Source organism: Cavia porcellus, unplaced genomic scaffold, assembly GCF_034190915.1.
Source record: "Cavia porcellus strain 051 isolate PalLab524CR breed Dunkin Hartley unplaced genomic scaffold, mCavPor4.1 scaffold_9, whole genome shotgun sequence".
NCBI lineage: Eukaryota > Metazoa > Chordata > Mammalia > Rodentia > Caviidae > Cavia > Cavia porcellus.
In genome coordinates this window covers 8898548-8910706 of record NW_026947492.1, presented here as the reverse complement: position 1 = coordinate 8910706, position 12159 = coordinate 8898548, and the positions used below count along the sequence as shown (strand labels likewise).

General features: G+C 50.3%; 1 long non-coding RNA gene across 1 annotated transcript; it reads right to left on the bottom strand.

The window, feature by feature from the left end:
* Positions 1–479: 479 nt before the first annotated feature.
* Positions 480–1326, bottom strand: LOC134477527 (uncharacterized). The gene is made up of 3 exons (XR_010049551.1): positions 1209–1326; positions 959–1010; positions 480–699 (listed from the first exon to the last, which is right to left on the bottom strand). It is a non-coding gene; the product is annotated as an uncharacterized LOC134477527 (long non-coding RNA).
* Positions 1327–12159: the final 10833 nt, after the last annotated feature.

The window sequence follows — 12159 nt, the reverse complement described above, 5'->3', positions numbered from 1 at the left end:
TTCTCAGCTGCAAAAGAAGGGCAACAAAACTTATCTCTTAAATTATGTGGCTTTAAAAAGGACACACGCAAATGACTTAACATGCTATACCAAGCTGAGGGAATTTGGTTTGCCGTGGATGTCCAAAACCTGTTCTGTTTCTATGGGAAGTGATATACCAGAAAAGCAGTGTTGGGAACAGTCCCTTATTGGAGGAAATTCTCACAGAAGGGCTAACCAGGGGACTGAGGGGGCTTTCCTGGCCTAGGAGCCTGCAGACCTAGCTGAGGCCAGCTCTCCAGGCAGTAACAGGGTGGTTGGACTATTTTGCCTTGGATCCCAGGGTAGGGGGAGCTCCAGGTTCTGCTTGGGGCTTTGTCTATAGATCTCTGCCGGCACCAGGCAGAACACAGGGTAGCTGGGCACCGGTGCATGCGAGGTGATTACCCCTTTAATGTTTAATGTGCTGAAAAACCATTAGACCCTGAAATGGACAAGTTTTCAGTTGGTAACTTTAATTATTGTTAAGACTCGGTCATGCCTACTTATTAGCAATTACACATGGAGTCTCCCTTTTCTTCTTCCTCCCAGGGAGAGCAGATTGGAGGGCTGCTTGCTTCTTTTCTTCCCCACAGGAGGCTCCCACTGCTCCCTTCTGAGCCGGGCCTTGCTTCATACTGAAGAGGGTTGTCCGATTCTCAGAGGGAGGCAACGGCAGAACTGACCATTAAAGCAAATTGAAAGTCCCCAGGGGATGCTTGCAGAGCGATGCCCCTGACAAAACATCCTGCTTTCTTTGTCTCTTCTCCTCCTGCCACCACCCCCATTTTACAGACAAGAAGACTGAGCCCTGAAAGGCTAAGTGATAGCAGAAATCTCAGGGTGTCTGCCTGCTTTTCTCTGTGTGGAGGAATGGAATACCCATTGAGGCCTTGGGCCTGACTGTCATGAAAATTCCACAGGATTCCAGCCCACTCACCTCCTCACTCCATCTCCATGGCTACCTGGGCCAGGCTGCATCGCCTGTTGGGCTGGAAATAGAAAATTGGGACACAGTCAGTTGGATGGTGGGCTACACAGGTGATGGGGAACTAGTAACACACTAGAGATAGATGTGTCCAGAAAGAGAGAGAGAGAAAGGGAGAGAGAGAGAAAGAGAGAGAAAGGGAGAAGAGAGAAGCCATAGTGAGGATGGGAGAGGGGAGGAGGATGTGAGGCCCCAGAGAGACCTGGAAAACAGCTCCCTGCTGTGAACTCTCCACCCCCTTGCAGGCCTGGCTGTGGGCTCTTAGGCTCCCTTCTCATCACAATGACGTCTCCCTCTTTCTGGAGGATTCCCTACCCCAGGCCCTCAGGCAAGCCCAGCCTCAGCCATTCTGAGGTCAGCACTGGTGGTCAGCAGGGGACAAGTGTAATCCAGTGACCTTCAGCCTTCCGGGGCAGGGGGCACAGCTGTAGGGGGGCCCTCCTCGCTGTACACTGCTGGCAGCGTCACCCCGCACTGGGGAGTCTTCCTGAAGGGTCACCTCTTTCTCCTCCATCCTTGCTGAGCCTAAGAAATCCTGACACTGGGTCCCGCTGGCTGGTGGATTTCATAGAAATGCCAAGCGCCTGCTTTTGGCTCTGATTTTTAAGAAGGGGAGAGAGAGAAAAAAAAACACACACCAGAAAGAAAAAAGTGAACATGAGTAATGGGCCTGGAATGAGGTATATGAGATAACACTGAATAATAGCACGTCAAAGCTACAAGATGTATTTTTTTTATTTCCCGGTGGAGTTTCCATTGCGCTAATCCATCACTGTAGAGCAGGCAAGATTACGTTTCCCCCCAAAAAACTCTGGGAGATGAATGTGAGTAAATTAGGGTTTATTATATTATTCGGGGTGATATAATTGCCAAGCGGGCTCTTATTAAATTACTTCCTCCCATACTGACACTGCTTACTTCTCGGGCTCTGTACCTTGCCCCCACGTTCCCTGCTGGGGGCTGCTCTGTACTTGAGGGTCTCCCAGCGTCTTTGGGTGGGGGTCTGGCGGTGGAGAGCAGGAAGGAAATGCTGAGTCACGGCCCTGGGCAAGCTGCTTCCCAGCTGTCAGTGCTGGGAAACTCACAGGGATGCCCAGCCTGCACCTGCCTAGGTGGGGAACTGGGAACCAGAAGAAGAACACATCTGGGACCTGGGCAGAGTGTGTTGACCTCCACACTGGCCTTCAGTCTCTGGAGGAGAGGGGAGATTGTTCACCAATCTTCTTGGCTTCCATGTAGCTTCAAGTCTACTAGCACGGGACCCTAGGGGACTTAGGGGTCTTGGTCATCTGCCCAGTCACCCAAAGGGAGATAGGAGAGAAGGCTGTGGTCTACTCTTGGCTTGATCACAGAAGGCCGTGTGAGTGGAGGCAGGTGACCTTACCTCTCAGAGCCTCTACAGTTGGTATCCACCTTTATAACAGAAGGACTTGGAACCCATCAATGATTTTCAGACTATTTTAGCAGTAGAACCTCTTTTAAAGATGCGACCTTATTGAGTGAACGGCAACATATAAAGTAGGTAAACGAGAAGTTGACTGATTGAAGAAGGGAACGGGGTGCTGCAGTGTGAGGATGTGGGGGGCTGAGCCCCCCTTTAGGCTCCTTTCTTTTTTCTCTATCTGGTTGGATGGAGTTTCAGGGTCTGGTCTCCCTGCAGCGCCCTCCCTGCATCCTCCCTTGGTCCTGCCAGGTCTCCAGAGAGCCCCAGCATCCCCTCCAGCCCTGCTGGCCTCTGAGCTTTGTTCTCTCGGTCTCCAGTAGAGCAGTGTGGAGCTCAGTCTGGTGGGTAAGGACCGGGTTTTGCTGCTCACTGCCTTGACCCCAGGCAAGTTACTGTGTTATTTTTAATCTCCTTGAGTCTGTTTCATTATCTTTTTTGGTTGCGGTCCTAGAAACTGAACCCATTCTAGGCAAGTGTGCTGCTCCTGAGCTGTGTCCCCAACGGCCCCCTCCCCTTTTAAATTTTGCTTTGAGATGTGGTCTTGCTACATCGGTCTTGGCCTCAATCTTGCAGCTGTTGCATCGGTGGATCTGGGGATCACCAGCCCACACTCACACTTCCCAGGCTCATCTCAGATGGAGGAGGAGGACTCGGAAGTCACAGCGCAAAGAGAAAGTCAGTTTATTGCAGAAGTTCAAAACCACACAGAGAGGGGGCGCTCCGGAGTCGGGTGGCTGCTGAACACAGCAGAGGGCAGTGTTTCTGTCTGATGGGGTAGGGGCTGCCCCACCCACCCAGAGGGGCCGCACTTCATTGGTTAACAGGTTCATTGCTAAGGGTCCAGTGTCATCCAGTGGTGACACTCACAGTAATTACAACTCAGTTTAGAATTTGAGCAGGATGCTCAAATATCCTGCATTCTGAGGGGAGCAATTTCAAGAGTGAGCCCAGGGTTATCTCTTCACGGACTTTAATTACTCACAGAGGCTGTGTTTCTTTTCCTCCCCTCTAAAAGAGCCTGTTTCTTACTCTCACCCTACCTTGGGGTCCCATATTTCACTGTACAATCCTCCTGCCTCAGCCACCTATAGTGTTGGAATTACAGACATGTGTCACCACCATTAATACATAATTTTGACCTAATAAGGTAGTGGGGGCTTAAATGAGAACAAATATAAGAAATACAGAGCTTGATACCTAACATGCTCTAAATCATTTTCCTTATGTATTTGACCATGTAGCTATTTTTTGGTGAACATACATGAGTTGAGGGTTTTATCACAACGCAGGATATCTGCTTAACAAATTGGTAAATGTAGCTTGTTTTGCAAGATAAAAAGAGCCTGGAGATGAGTGGTGATGATGGATGGGTGACAACGTGAATGTATTTGACGCTGCTGAGCTTAAGCATTTAAAAATGCTTAAGATGATAAATTTTAGTTAGTTTTTTTTTTTTTTAACCACAATTAAAAAAGAAAGAATGAAAACAACAGTATCCACACTACCCACAACACCCTTTCACGATCTTCCTGCTCTGGGAATTGGGGGTTTGGCATGGTGGATGAAGAGTACCTTCACGGCAGGGCTCAGGCATGGGGCTCACTTCCTGCTTGCAAGCTCTGGAAAACAAATCCCTTTCTAAATTCATTCCTGGTGTCTGGTTGCGGGCTGAGGTTCCAGCTTGATTGCTGGCTGTTGGTGGCAGTGACTTGGAGTTCCCAGAGGCTACCCTCAGAACCAGGTGCACCCCACTCCCTGCTTGCCAGCAAGAGGTGTGGAATCCTTATTCATTCAATCTCTGGTTTCGCTTTAAGATCAGCCACAAAAGCACTGCGCTGATTGATCACTGTGGTACTGGGTCCCACCCAGGGGTTTGCACATGTGAGGCAAGTGCTTTACCTCTGAGCTCTACCCCAGCTGAGAAATTTTGGTTTTAAAGGGCTCAATAGATAGCTCAGGCCCACCTGGATCATTTCTTTTATGATCAACTGATTTGCGACTTTAAATACACCTGTCAGATTCCTTTCAGTAGACTCTAGGCTGGTGTTTGATTGAATCTAGGGATGGAGAATCTTGGGGGGTGGTTTGGAAATCTGCCTCCCTTGGGAAGTGTCCTTAGAATGGGGACTGGGGGTTTCGGGGTAGAGAGCCTAGATACAAAGGCACAGGCGAGGGGAGGTGTAAGTAACGGGGTGGTGGGAGCCCTGTTAGCGCTGGGTGGGCTGTCTGTGGGGCGGGGGCCGTGTGAGTGGGGAAGCAAGCTGAGGGCAGCTGGGGGTGCTGAAGCTCCCCGGGGGGTCCTCGGTGGGTGTTGAAGGGTGGGAATGACCACCTGGGGTGCTCAGGAAGAGAGAAATGGGGCATCATTGGGGGCCTTTGGGCCAGAGTATCTAGGAAAAGCAGAAATGTTCTTCTCTTTTGCCTTCCTGAGGAGGATGGGGTTCCTTTCTTCCCTCTCTCCGTCGGTCCTCATCCACTCAGCAGTTATCAGGGAGCACCTCGGATGAGGCCGCTGATGCTATCCTCCGAGGACAGAGCGGGGCGCAGGTGGGCCACCTCCTCTATCACTGGGAAAGGAGAGATGAAGTGGGGGAGCGGAACCCACGCAGAGGGCAATACGGTGACAAGAGGGGGTACAGAGTTACGGGAGCCGTAAGTGGGGCCCTAACACAGGTTAACCGCAAGTGCCCAGGGGGCTGGAGGTTGATGAGTGGCAGAGGCCCTCGTGAAGGCCCCCTGAAAGGTGCTTGCTTGGGTCTGTCTCATCTTCGCTCAGGAGGAAGCTTTGGTTGGTGCGGAGGAGCCAGAGCTTGGTCCTAAGAGACCGATCCTGGGGGAGGGAAGGCCGAGGGAGGTACAAAACTGTTTGACAGAGTCTGGCCCTTGGAAAAGGGCTGTGTCTTTTGGCAGCTGCAGCAAAAGGTAACAATCATTAGAAGGTGGCATTTTGCATTAAAATCGTCCCCATCAGCCAGTGACATTTTCTTGTTCCTTCTGGTCAGGAGACCTTTTAGTGCCACAGATTCAAATGACTTAGGCATCAAGATTTCCTTCCCCCTGAGAGAGAAATGCAGCCCCGTCACCCTGGGGTGGATACGCACATTAGCTGAGGTTAAAAAAGCGGATGAGCAAGGACAGAGGGTGGAGTGTGAGGATGCGAGAGAAAACAGAAGCACGCGTGTAAGTGGGTTTCAGGGGCCCGAGCTGTTCTGTGCCTGAGAATGACAAGTCAGGGTAACAGGCTCAGCAGGAGTGAGCTTTCCAAGGGCACTCATTATGCACAGAGAAAGATCCATATGCAGGTGTGTGTGTGTGTGTGCGCGCGTGTGTGTGCACACCGAAGAGAGAAGCGGGCAGGTGTGCACGAGTGTGTGTGCAGGCAGGCACTCATTCACTTACGCCCGTTTCCCAGTGAGCTGAGCCATTATTAGATAGCCGTCTTAGAGAGCAGGCCCCTGAGGCCTGCACATTACCGCCCACCCAGCCTTCCCCATTACAGGAAGGGGCGTCAGGCATGCTGATTCCCAGGCACCAAGCCCAGGAGTTCTCCTTCTTCTTGCCAATTTTTTTTAAGTGGTGCTGGGATCAGTCCCAGGGCCTTTGCACTGAATTACATCCCCAACCCTTTCAAACTTTTATAAAATTTTGAAACAGGGCCCCCCTCGGTTACTAAATTGGCCAGGGTGGGCTTGATCTTGCAATCCTCCTGCCTCAGCTTTCCAGAGTGCTGGGATTACAGGTGTGCACCAACATACCTGACTTTTTCCTTCTGTCTTTAAATTCAATGTTTTCCCCATCAGATAGACCTTCTTTAATTACTTCAGTCAAAAGAATGGTCCTCTCTCCTGCACATGTGTTTTCCATTACAGCACATGCTTCTGTTGCTTTGAAGTGGCGTCTCTATGGAAAACCATCTCAGCGTGTATTTGTGTGTAGGAATAGTGTCTTTCTGCCCCTGCAGCAGGCAGTGCCCTGAGAGCAAGGCCAGTCCTTATACCCTGCAGGGTACCTCAGGCTCTAAATACTCTGTAGGGTGACTGATACATGACCTGAGTTCCTGAGCTGCTCCAGAGCTGCTTGGGTCTTGGGGCAGTAGGGTTATTGCTTCATGCTGTGGGCACCATGATCTAGAACATCCTGGCTGATGAGGGCTGAGCTCCTGGTCACAGAGGCAGGCAGAGACTGAATGAACACTGCTGGCTGCCCACATCTATGGGTTACCACCCAGGGCCATCTTGTGCAGTACACAGGTCATCAAGAACTGGCCGGGTTAGGCCTCCCCAGCATCACCGTCTTGTAGGTGTGGCCTATTTGTTCATGGCTGCCCGTGTATATGTGCTTTCGTTGTGGTTTTAAAGGCCCTTTCTCTCTTTTTATTTTGCAGTGCTGGGCAGGCGAGCGCCCTACCACTCTACACCCTCAGCCAGCCCTCCTCCTCTCTCCCTTGTTTGGCTACTTATTCTCCTCCTCCTAGGCAGCAGCTGAATATTCATGCTCTGTGAAGTCTTCAACTCCCCAGGCAGAACAAAGGCCTCCTTTGTTCCTGCCCCTGGAGGTCCTGTTTCAGGTGCCTGTAGTCTTCTGATCACTGTGGCTATGTTTGCTGCATTTCCCTGAAGTGGTCTCAGGCTTCTCAGAGACAAGGCTTTACTTGGTTTCCCCAGGCCTGCTATGGGGGGCACTGTGGTCCCCAAGAGGTGCCTGCTATGGTTCACAGCAGACATGTGATGGAGGTCTGGTGGTGACTAGTGGACTCTGTTCCTTTACCACTGCCCCACTGACTTTGGGCTCAGAGGTTCAGGTGACTGCTGGGCTCAGCTTGAGATCCTCTGGCTTCCCCAGGAGGAGATATTGAATGAGTGACCGTCCAGACTTCAGGTGAACCCATGTCAGCCCGGGCAATAACTGGTGTGGCACCTTCCCCAAGCCTGGATTACCAGGCACAGGGACCTCAGACTTGGGTCACTTGGGAAGTTTACAAGGCTCCTTCCACCCAGCTGACAGATGGACTGTAATGGGGAGATCTGAGACTTTCTGAGAGGCTAAGACTGACTGAAGATGGGAGAGGTGACCCTGAGGATCCCTTCTCAAAGCACATTCCACAGAGATACAGAGCAGACAAAGGAGTGTGGAGAGAGTCCCCAGGTGTGGTCAGCCTGGGCTGATTCACTCTGAATGTTCAGGGCAGCTCAGGCAGGATGCTATCTTTGGGGCAGCCTTGGGCTCTTGGGCTGCATGCTGCAGCAGAGAGCACTGGAGGGTGCTGTGGGACAGGGCCCCCCACCCCCAAGAGCCTGACTCAGGTGAAGCACTACCTAACAGCCTCTCCCTGGCACAGCTCCCCTCCACCCTGCTCTTGCCAGCTACTCCTGGGGATAGGTGCAGGCTGGTACCCTGTCTGCCTGCTTCTGCTACTGCTAAACTTTACACTGGGCTCTGTCATTAGCCCAAGAAGCTTCCTGTTTGACTAGCCCTGTCCAAATTTGCTCGGCACGAGCAGGAGCTCATGGTAAGCAAACGGTTTTCTGTTGATATTTGAGCACTAATGAAGAGGCAGCGAGCATGGCCCATTAATAACTGAGGAGATGATTGTGTTTGCGGAAGGCCCGTATACAGCGCGTCAGCCTGCCCAGGCTGGGTCTGCCTCCTTATTGATTGCCCAATAAGCCCAGGCAGTGCTCTTGTTCTTACACTGGTCAGGGCCACTTCTGTCCAATCCCAGGGTCTGTCTTCTTTTTCTGGGTGCCAGGCCACTGCAGAAGCACTCAGCCTGGTCTCAGGGGAGGAATTTCTTTCATTCTTCATTCATGCGTCAAACATGCATAGATTGGGCATCATTTATGTGTGGGTCACTTGCCAATAATCAAGTCTCCATCCTTGCCTAGTTTTGCAGTCAGGGTTTACAATGAGAACAAGACAATACAAGACACATAATTTATAGTATTATTTATAGTGGCCATCCAAGGAGTCACATACAAAGAAAGTGCAGGAAATCTGTTCATACGTTAAGACCCAAGGAATGTAACTGAGGCCCTGGGTCCCACAACAATGTCCTGCATAAGTCCAATGAAGACCTAGAGCCCATGACGCTGCCCCCCACAAATCCAGCTGGAGGCCTAGAGCCCAGGAAAGTGACTCTGCAAGTTTGTTTCATGGATCTGCACTGGGAAGGCCCAAGGGTCAGTAGTGGAAGCTAGAAAGTCTGTATCAGTGGGACGAAGAATCTGTGCCAGCAGCCTGAGAGATTGCACTGGAGCCAGGAAGTGATGCTCAAAGTAAGGACCAGAGCTCCCCCAAAAGTACCACAGCCATCCTCAGTGACAATGAGGTCCTGAGCTCTTCTGATGATGAGAACACCTGAGTTCATATCAAGAAGCCAGTGTGACAGGCTTCTCCCTGAGACTGAGCAGCACTCCACTCTGGAGAGAGAAAGCAGTAAAGACAAGACCAGAGCTCCCCCAAAGTGAACCACAGCCATTCTCCATGACAAGTCCCAAGCCCCCTCTGATGTGAGAACAGCTGAGTTCATATCAGGAAAGAAATTTGACAGGCTCTTTCAGGAGAGCCAACGGCAACAGGAGAACCAACAACACCATAGAGAACCAATAACATTGCCTCTTCTTCTCCAGCCTTTTTATCTTAGCAACAATCCTCAGGTGGGCCATCCACACTCAATACCAGGCTGATTCAGTTTGGCTGATATCACAAGTTGACTGCCATTTATCAATCCATCACACCTAGGAACACAGATTGCCTTTGACCTTGAATGGTGAGGTCCCTGATAGACACACGTGCTTTGTCTGCTTGGACTTTGAAAAGATTCAGGTAGAATCCTGTTATAATACACAGCCTAACAGGGGCCTCTGTCATCATTTTGAACTGGCTGACAGGTCCGAGATGGGAGATGGTCCTCTGAGTGGCACTGACAGATGGTATGGTCTTTCTTGTGTTGTCCCTGAGATCCAGTGGGCTCATCATGGGGACTTAGGGCTTTATGTTGGGAGATGTGCTACAGGGCAGAACTGGGACACATTCCAGATCTTGAGCTCTCCAGGGAGATGCCATAGCAGATGGCAGATCAGGGTTCTAAGAGGGCTACCGGGATACACAGCCTGAGGCTGGAGAGGAATTTGTGGCCTGCTTTTCAGAGGACCTAGGATGTTAACCCAATATTCTGCCTGGTGAGCTTGTGGTTTGATAGGAGAGGCCTCCTGTAAACAAATTATTGCCAAAACAAATTATACAATGTTAGCAGACATGAATCCAGGACTGTGGCCACAGAAAAGAGGGTGGTAGAAAGCAGGGAGGGCTTCCCAGAGGAAGAGACATTTGAGGATATCTTTAGAGCTGGCTAAGGGCTTATGATAGCTACAATGACTGTTTTCATTGGTGTGGGAGGAAAAAACAAATAGAGTCCTTTGGCATACAGACACTTAGACTTGTGTCTCCTGGTTTCTCTTTGGTTTTAGTTTGGTGTTTACTTTTCTAATTGCTGAGACAAGCTACTTGATACTCAAAGTTAAAGGAGGAAAGGTTTATTTATCTCACCATTTGTAGAGCTTTCAGTCTCATGGTTTGTGTCTAGTTGTCTCCCCAAAGCCTCATGAGGTCATAGGGTTTTTTTCCTGAGGTAGCTGAATCTAGTGTGTGTGTGACTGACTCACAGTGCAGTGCTGGGATTAAGGGTGTGAGTGCTGTACCTGCCCTGGGGTATGTAGCTTGTCTGCATACAGTATAAGGGGACGGAAAGAGGCTGGTCTCCCTCTCTTGTTGCTTTTTCTGTCTTCTGCAAAGAACTGTTGCACCTCTGCCATGCATCATCTTGCCTTGGAGCCAGTTGATTATGGACTAAAGCCTTTACAAACTTTGAGCTAAATAAATCTTTCCCCCTTCAACTTTGAGTGTTGCTATTTTGTTTTAGCAATGAGAGAAAAGAGACAAAGACAAAGTCTGTAATTGGCTGACCCTAAGGCAGGGTAGCATGGCAGACAAGTTTTGCAAAGGAGAAACAGTTCATGGTGGGCAGAAGGTAGCAGAGAAAGTAAGTGGTCTCCACAGGTCTTTCCATCCTTTAAGTCTTGTCCAGGCTCCTTAGGGTGGGCAACACTTGCACCTTTAATCGTAGTGCCCTTGATCTTAGCATTGCACCATGAATCTATTCCAGCATCACACACTCTAGATCCAGGCACCTCTGAAAGAGCTCCACCTATGACTGCATGAGACTTTGAGGGGACATTTAAACAAAAGCCATAACATTTGAATTTTTTTGAGGGCCTTGAGGGCCAGGTCAGAAAGGGCCTTGAGTTGGGGTTGTGGGTAGGGTAATGTTATGGTTTATATCTAGATGTTTCCCTAAAACCTTCTGAGATAATAGATGGGACCTTTGGAAAATGATCAGATTGTGGGGCTTATAGCTGACTTGCTGTTAGGAGATGGGGCCTGGTCAAAAGAGCTGGGTTATTGTGGGCATGACCCAGAAGGTTATATCTCACTTCCTGGCTCCTCCCTTGGCTCACTCTGCTTACTGTTTGCCATGCCCCTCTGCCATGTTGTCCTGCCTTGAAGCCAGCAGACATGGATGAACATGAGCCAAAATAACTTCTTTTTCCTAAAGTTGTGGGTTTGGGGTATTTTGTCCCAGTGATGAGAAAAGTGATGAAGACAGGTGGATGTCCCTGGATAGCATACCCTTCTGGGTGTTGGTGTCCATGGCTCTTTCTCCTCTGAGTGCTCCTGGGAAAGAACGAAGGAAGGTTTGGGGTGAGAATCAGGACGCTCAGATTCTCAGTTTAGCCTTGCCATGAGTTGGGAGAGTGATTTCCCTCCCTGGAGCCCCCATGTACTTGTGTGTAGAATGGAGTTGATGGTATTTACCCTCAAAGCATTTTTGAAAAAATCATTTGGTATAAAACAATGAGCAGAGAGCACTGGCAGAGAGAACCAGGAGAAGACTCACCTCTGCCTGCCGGGTGCTGGCATCAGGAGGCCCTTTTCTCTGCATTCCCAGCACGGCCGAAGAAGACAGACAGATCCACCTCTGCCTGCAGTGCACCATCACCAAAAGGTCACATCCTACAGGTGGCCAGTGTGGGCAGGGAGAACCAGCAGATCCTTCACCTTCAGGGAGCTGTCAGCAGAAGGCTCCTTCCTGCAGGCAGCCAGCAGGAGCAGGGACACACAGCCAGGTAAGCCCTGTGCATCCATAGGCCACCATCTGAAGCCCTTGGTTCCCTCAGACAGCCATCATCCACTAGCAGAATCAGACAAACACACCCCTGTGTGTCTGCCACCATCGTGGGAGTCCCAGTGCGGACACGCAGGCTGAGAGAAGCAGCCCCACCTCATGTACCCTGATCATTTGTGAAGCCCCAGTGTAGCTGCATAGGTTTGGAGAAGCCCACTCCACACCCTTCCACCTCCCTGTAAATCTGCAATTAGAGGAACCCAGGTGCCTGTCCCATCCCCTACACTGCTGCATAAAAAATACTTGGGACCCCACAGCCAGCTTCTTGGGAGGAACCCAGGAGAATGTCAAGATGAAGGAGCAAAAGGCAAACTCAGACCTCTAGCCCCCACAGAACAAGTCTGGGAGATGCAGTCATGGAAGAAAATGGAAATCACGCGCCTGAAATCTCTGAGGTCAGCAACTGAAGTAAGGAAACAACTTCATGAGATTGTAAAAGCAGTCAAATCAGAAATAATGTCTCAG